This window comes from Ambystoma mexicanum, chromosome 10, assembly GCF_040938575.1.
Source record: "Ambystoma mexicanum isolate Mex_15411 chromosome 10, UKY_AmexF1_1, whole genome shotgun sequence".
Classification (NCBI taxonomy): Eukaryota; Metazoa; Chordata; class Amphibia; order Caudata; family Ambystomatidae; genus Ambystoma; species Ambystoma mexicanum.
In genome coordinates, this window is record NC_090932.1 from 397,996,070 (window position 1) to 398,004,064 (window position 7,995).

The 7,995-nt window shown below is 42.7% G+C and overlaps 1 long non-coding RNA gene across 1 annotated transcript in view; it reads left to right on the plus strand.

Annotated features, from left to right (window-relative positions):
• Positions 1–5,600, plus strand: part of LOC138491453 (uncharacterized) — a 30,377-nt gene extending 24,777 nt beyond the window's left edge. The window contains exon 2 of the long non-coding RNA XR_011276007.1: positions 5,130–5,600. This is a non-coding gene — a long non-coding RNA (uncharacterized lncRNA). The remainder of the gene's footprint in view (positions 1–5,129) is intronic.
• The last annotated feature ends 2,395 nt before the right edge of the window (positions 5,601–7,995 follow it).

A 7,995-nucleotide genomic window follows, 5' to 3' on the forward strand; every position in this document is an offset into this window, starting at 1 on the left:
TCAGAGGACAAACGTCCTTCTGATCCCCAGTGCAGTGTTGGCGGCATAACACCTGGACACTGGATGGTGGCCTTAAGGCAGGCACAACCTCATGGCTGCACGCTCCTTTGGACATGCCCAACTGGCCATCTGGCCTGGCCTGGTGCTTTCAGATGGCCTGATTCACGGCTGGCCTGGCTGTCTCTTACATTTGTCTGTGGCCAGGCTCCATGCACCCCACTTTGTGGGGGCATAATAGTCTGTGGTACATTTAATTGTGGGACGATTGTGTTGCGTCAGAGCCGGAGGGGCTCCTTCATGCTCAGGCCGAAACATAAGAGCAGGTGTGTAGCAACAGGCCTGTCTCCAGAGGGAGAGGCTACGCAAGTCTAGCAGCTGAAGGCCCAAGCAAGACACAAGCTCTGATAGGGAACAGCTACTTGGGCTCAGCAAAGCACCCTGGATCCCCAGCCTTCTCGGGCGGGCACAGCTCTAGGGTATCAAAAGCAGAGCCCCGGATGTCCGGGGGTATAGCCCCACACTTGGTTGCCACTGGTTAGACCATAGCGGTCAGGTTTTCCTGTTCCATGTGTGACTCCCCATGCCAGTCCTGTTTATATTCTTTCCCACACTGCATGTCTATGTGAGTGGATTAGGTGATATTGCAAGTCATGCTATGGTGCTACAGCAACATGTGGCCAGGTGCACTTCCCATGGCCAAGCCTGCAGGATATACTTGGGTCACTGCATCATTGGTTAAAACCCACCTGAAGTCACGTTTGAGGCGAAGCCGGCCGCAGGAAAGGGTCCCACTGTTTGTGCTGGTGTGCCCCTGAGCCCTGAATCCACTGCAACCATGAGGCCACACCCCCTTATTTCCCGCGATTCCGGGTGAAGAAGGAGCAGGTTTTAAACCCAGCTGAAGTCACCCTTGCGGTGATGCCTGCTGCGGGAATGGGTGCTGCTGTTTGTGCAGGCACGCCCCTGAGCCCTGAATCCACTGCAACCATGAGGCCACGTCCCTGTTCTTACCACGATTACGGAAGAAGAAGGAGAAGGGTTAAAACCCACATGAAGCCACCCTTGCGGCAATGCCTGCCGTGGAAAGGGTTCCGCTGTCTGTGCTGGCATGCCACTGTGCCCTGTATCCACTGCAACCACGAGGCCATGCCCCTTTGTTTTGACACAATTCCGGTTGAAGAAGGAGAAGGGTTAAAATCCACCCGAAGTCACTCTTGCGTGGCAAAATCTAAATCTAAAGAACCCACGCCAGCAATAATGGAGGTAAAATCTGTAAAAATGCTGCTTAAATCTGCACAAATCCAGGCAAGAAACAACATGACACCTAATCAAAGAGGCATGCCACCACAGAGGACAACACCCCAAACTCCTATGTTCCAATCAGTTGATCCCAACATTAGAGGGTCTTACATTAGCCCTAGATATTTGGGTAATGCCTCCCCGAGTGGGATTTTGCCCCAATATGTCAGGTCTAAATTACAGTCAAAATCAAATGTACAATGGCCCAAAGCAGTCTTTGGGGGCTCAGAGCAGATTTGATCCTAATACGATGGTGTATGTCCACCAAGAAAGACCAAGGGATGTGGATAGATTCATTGAAAATGGAAACCAGCATAGGGGACAACACACAAAAAGGGAGAGTGGTTCAATTAAGAGGGGAATCAGACTATTGCAGTGTGTGAAGATGAAGAACAAAAATGGGAAAATGAACAAGAACCTAAAGAACAGAGAAATAGATTTAAAAAGAGCACCCCATGTGAAAATGAAACAGAAAGTGAAGAAGTAGGACCAGTAGTTAGAATATCCTCCCTTGATAATCAAAATATTGTTGAGCTCCAGAAAGGAACAACAGTAGCATGAAAGGAGGGTGCAGGTCAGTGACCTGAGAAGTATTTTGAACCACACACATTTCAAAAGACAGAAAGGACAGGCAACATGCTAAACACAGATAAGTGTCCTGTACCAGAAATTGACAGGCTGCCATATGACACTTGTGAGAATATGAATTTAAAAATTAACTGTGTGAACACTGGTAGTCCCAAATCAGAGGGGCAGTCAGTGGCTACATTCCAAAAGGGTTCTGAGCCCAGGAACATAGACAAGGACATTCAACATGAAGTGGGCAAAAAGGAGGGAAGGATGTCATTTCATAGGCCCATGTGTCTAGCAAGGAGTAACAAGGAGCTAAGGAAAGTGAGTCCTGACATCAGCAAACTCTCACAATTTGTCAAAAGAGAAGGTTGAAGATAGGTACTATGCTCCTATCACTGTTGAAGACAAATGTAATGCATTCACAATGATTGATGAGGGTGCCTAAGCCACGATAATGTCAAAAGAACTAGTAAAAATTATCAATGAAGGAAGATCCCAACAAAATCACATAAAGGTGAGACGAAACAAAGGCCCTGTGCACAACTTCAATGGTGGACAAATACCTATCAAAGATGTCACTGAGGTTGACATAAAGTTAGGGAAACATTGAATGAGGCAGAAAATATTGATCACATCCATCAATGAAATACCCTTTCTCATGGGGACGAAATGCCTGGAGAAGTTGTCGTCCCTCATTGACGGGGTGAATGGGGGATTGTGGTACCTAGCCAAAAAGCCATTGAAGCCTAAGAAAATAATGACACAAAAAAACAGTGTAAGAGAATGCCATGCTGTGGCTAAGACAGAAAGTGCAGTGGAAGAATATCTTCAGAATGGCTCTGTGCCTAGTGTCACCTTCATTCTCATGTATCAGGGTGAAATGCGGGGTGAAAAGGATAAGCATTCTATGGAGATTTATTTGCACCCCAGGAAAAGATGCAGACAGAAATAGATGAAAACACATTTGCGTTTTTATCTAAATGAGGAAAAAAGCAAGCCAAATGTCACTCCAGAGATAAATACCAAAAAACACATTTCAACCCCTGGAGATAGCCAGCCATGGATTCCTATCCATGTAAATGGGCATTCCGAAATGATAGAAGCCACTTTAGCACTCAAACATGAAAGAAGTTTAATCCCAAAATTCAGAATAAAGAATCAACACATCTTTGGTGTGGATGACCCAGAGTCAGGGTAAAGGATTGTAGGAAGATGCATGTTAACGAAAATAATTGATCCTATGAGTATCCATCATAATGTATGGATTGTGAGTGGGACACAAAACCCATTTTATTTGGGAAATGACATCATGCAGAGAATGTGTTAGATGTTAAACTTTCTAAGTCAAAAAGTTTGGTCCCGGTTAGGTGGGGGCCGCACCTGAATTTGAGGACAAAAGACAAGCAAATTATTGCGCACAGGTGGCACCCAATGCAGTAGAACTAACGGTGAGAAAGGATGTTTCCATTCCCGTGTTTATCAGACAAGTTACAATAGCATTAAAATACAGAAAGGGACAACAGATACAAGATTCTGATGCATTTGTATGTCTAAATGAATTAATGTGGCAGCAAGGACTACAATGCAAATATACACCACTGAAAGAAATTGGGGATGGACCCATTCAAATTCTGGTGGATAATAAAGGGTGCCAAGACATTCATTTGGAGGAGAATTCAGCAGTGGGAATGGCAATACAGAAATCTTATTATACTGCAGATTTCAGTAATGCAGTGATTGGGCACATTCCTGAAAAATATGTGACTGCGCAAGGTGAGTTGCCAGAATTCTTGGATTCTAAGCCTAAAGGAACATTTAAAGTTCAGTCTTTGCAACCTTATGAGTCAAGTGAAAGAGTGTGCTCTCATCAAGATGATTGCATTTTTTTCAAATTAAATTAGGCTAAAATGGAAAAGCAGCATGTTGAAATGGAAGTCAATATTCCAAAATATGTAAGTGATACAGCCACGTGGTTAGAAGAAAGTGCAGTAGTTCCTCCGTTGGAGGACTTCCCACAGTTTTCTAAAATGTTAGAAGAGCAAATTCAGGCTGTAGATGCTTGCACAAATGAAGAAGAAAAAGACCAATTGAGAAAAATATTTATGGAATACTAACAGGTTTTTGCCAAAGATGCATATGATTGTGGATTAACAGATTTGAATGTTGCCAAATCACCAGAGGAACATGGTAGGGAGGGTTGTAGGTCAAAGGATCGACAACCAAAGGATCGTATGGTCAAAGGGTCGACACCAAAGGACCGAAAACAAAAGGATCGAAATTTGTTTTGTTTTTTTTACATTTTTTTTTGTTGGGGGGGTCCCCCCCAACCTCTGTTTTTTGTGGTAATAACCACTTTTTTCCATAAACGAAAACCCCCAAAAAAATGTAATTTAAAAAAAAAAAGTGATCCTTTTGTTTTCGGTCCTTTTGTGTCGATCCTTTGACCATTCGACCCTTTGTAGTCGACCCTTTGACCGGACACCAGTAGGGAGCCAGTATTTGTACGACAATGTAGGTTACCCCTGGCATGTTTGGAATCACTACCTGAGATCATAAAAAATGTGGAATCTAGAGGAATTGTTAGGCCCATTCATAGCGCATCAAATACTCCTTCCAAATTAGGAGTGTTAAATGCATACACAACTCATGAATATGTGGAAGAGTTGAGGAAGCACTTACAACATGCGTTTGCATTTGTGCAGCGGAATTTAGAAAAGGCCACGGACTTGCAAAAACATATTATATTAGGAAGGCATCTGTAAAACAATAAGAGGTAGGAGATCAGTTATACAAAAACTCGAAATGTCTTGCAGCGTGGCAAGGGACATATACAATTACAGGTAAGGTTTTGCCCGTAGTGTACAGGATTGCTAAAAAGAAGGGTGAGCTGACAGTAGAACAGTTTGTCCATGTTAACCAGATCAATCCTTTCTACCCGAAACATGAGATGAAGAGGCTTGAGCAAGTTGAGGCTAAGTAAAAGTAAAATAAATGTATATATCTATAATATGGAGTGTTTGACCTAGCAAATGAGTAAGTGTAAATATTGCTGGTGCATGGAAAGTACCAAGGGGTTCTTATCTCAAGGTACAATGTGGGTGGTGTGTATTTTTGAAATTGTTGTGGTTGCATGGCATGTTATGTCGATAATTTGCATTTGTGTAATAATAATATTTAATTTCAGATGCTCCAGTGGAAAAGGGGATGAAACATATATTGTGCTTGGTACTTAATGTGTCTTTTTCTTTTTACTCTAGAAAATTAATGACTTTTCTCATCAGTGCCGGACCCCTGTAGCTCTGGACCCCTGGAGGATACCCCTGGAGTGGAGACCCCTGGAAAGCCCCTTGACCAAAGAAGGGAGTGAAGGTAAAGAGCCTGAAAAGCTGTGGAGATAACACCCATGGAGGAGGTCCCACTGAGTCCTGGGCTGGAGGAGTTCTGCCAACAACAGTGTTCTATGTGACTGTACCAAAAACTTTGATTCACAGGATATACTGGATACACAGACTGTTCTACTATTGCTATTACAGGATACTTTGCTACAGGACATATTTACATAAACTCTTATTTTAACACAGTTTTTAAAAACAAATAAATATTGGTTTTACATTTGATTAAATGACAAAGATTTGTTGAATGTTGTCTAAACATGTTAATTATTTAATTTTGCTTCTAAAAAATGATTGGATTTTCATATAAAAAATAAAATAATAATAATCAATATACTCAAAGGTGGTGATCAAAAATATTTGAAAGAAATCTACAGATCTCATAAAAAAAGTAAAACATATTTCTTAATTTTTTTTTTAAAAAAAAGATGAAAAAGTAGACCATTAAAAAAAGGAGAAAACACATCATCAATAATAATATATATATATATATATATATATATATATATATATATATATATATATATATATATATATATATATATTCAGTAAAAAAAATGTTGTTAGAGGGACATTATGGTTAAGTTGTGGTACTAAAAACCTATGAAATTCAGTGAAAAACTTTGTTAAAGGGACGTTATGGTTCACAGTAAAACAGAAAAAACCCTGAAATTCGATAGTTATGGTAAGCTTAGCAACCATAACTCCACCACCGTGCATTGCTAAGACTAACACCCAGGACATCAAAGATGATGTCACACATGTCATCGATGACATCACTGATGACATCACATGTCTGACTCACTCTTTTTTTCCTTAAGTGATATATCTTGGCCAGTAATAGTTAGGAACAAAACAATTCAAAAAGTACTATATTTGTACACTTATACTTCTAATATGTTCTTACAATAATTCACTTAGGGTGCACTCACAACATATGAAACATATACATAAGGAAAATACACACCTGAAAGACAGCAATACTTTCTGTGTATGAAGACTATCAGTAAGGTTATTAACACTTTCTTATTGTTTTGCTGTTTTTTATTACTGTACTTTCTTGGGATATGGTCATATTTGCATTCACATTACTTTCTTTAGGGTGCAGTCAGATCATGTGATAGTTATGCATAGGGAAGTAGTAGGTTTGAAGCAGCGCAAGCATTTCTGGTGCATAAAGATAATCAATTAGGTTATAAACACTTTCAGCTTCTACTGCTGCTTTTTTTGCGTACTTCACTTTCCCTTTATATACTCATATTTGTATGTATTGTTCTGTCTTTGGGTTTTATATGTAATAATGAAATTATGTAGTAAGTGGGTTTTATTAGATACTTATTACATGTTGCACAGTACTGTAACGCTCACCTGATTCCCACAGAGGCGCCGACCTGTTCTGGACTGCTATGACCTCTTCTAAGGTGATGCGCAGGACTCGGAAGACGGACTGGACCGGACCCCCAAACCTCGCCTGTCAGGCCCGTAGAAGAATCCTTCTGTAGATGGAAAAGGGGATTAACTGTCTGCTGGATAATGTGTCGGATTCCCCCCTTCCCCCTCTCACACTCCTCGAACCCCCTCCGCGATTCCCCGTAGAGTCTCACCTTAGAGTCTGAAAGGACGAGCTCTCCATCCTGCTTCCGATGCAGGGGCGCGTTGATTTCCAGTTACTTCACTGGATCTCGGGTTTGGTGAGTATTCAACTCCGCTTGACTTTTCCGATATGAGGCCGTAAGTATTCAGTTGCAAAAGTTCAAGCCTTAATTGTCCGTTGTCCTTTTCTCTATTTCAGATGCAGGATGAAGAATCCACGTAGAGGAATGGATTCGCCGAAGGTAAGCTCTGGTGAGTCTTTTTGATGGATGGTTCCCTTAGTTATCTTGCTTTCACCCTCTAATGCGTGTGTTTTTTTCCCCTTAGGGGCCGGGGTACGGAAGTGCCAAAGAAGCGGCGCCGACTCGAGGTGAGGAAAGATTGTCCCAACAATAATCAGGTAAGTCTTAAGGTGGAAGAATCAGGCCTTCCTCAATTTGTTCCTTCGCTCACCTGTGTTTTGTCTCTTTTTCTCCTTAGGCGCTGAAAGGTGACGGATGGTGCCAATGGTCGCTGAAGAGCCCGAGGGTGCCTCGTGAAGGTGAGTGGAACGCGGCGCTGCAGCGAGAGATGCGATGCGCTTCTAAAAATAATGTCTTTTCTCAGGATCGTCGGAGTGATGGTTCCGGACTCCGGATGGAGGTAGGTAAAGTTCAATTATTCACCTTTCTCTCCTTTCCTTCCTTTTCAGGTGTTCCAGGTTGCAGGCGGGCGTGGCTGGAGCCAGGATGCAGGAGCAGACACAGTGAGCGTCCAGCTGCTAGATGCAGAACAACGCGAAGCGTGAGCTGCTGTCTGGGTGTGGTTTAAATAGCCCCTAATGTAGTTCCAGGTAAGTATTCTTCCTCAGCCACGCCCGAGTGGTAAAATAGTCCCATAGGTAAAATAGTCCCTTTCAGACCTCAAGGAGGTCTGGATCCAGCAGCATGGTCTGCATCAGGTAAGTCCATCCAAGCACTCCCATAATGAGCCTGGCGCCTATGGTGCCAGGACTGATGCCTTCTATGAGCGTGGCGCCAAAGGCGCCAGGACAATGTCCAAAGAGCCCCTATAAGGGGTTGCTGGGTCCCTCTGTGGGGACATGATGTCTGCTTTCGGGGACGCTGGGCCTGAACTGGCTTCCCGGGAGTAGGCATCA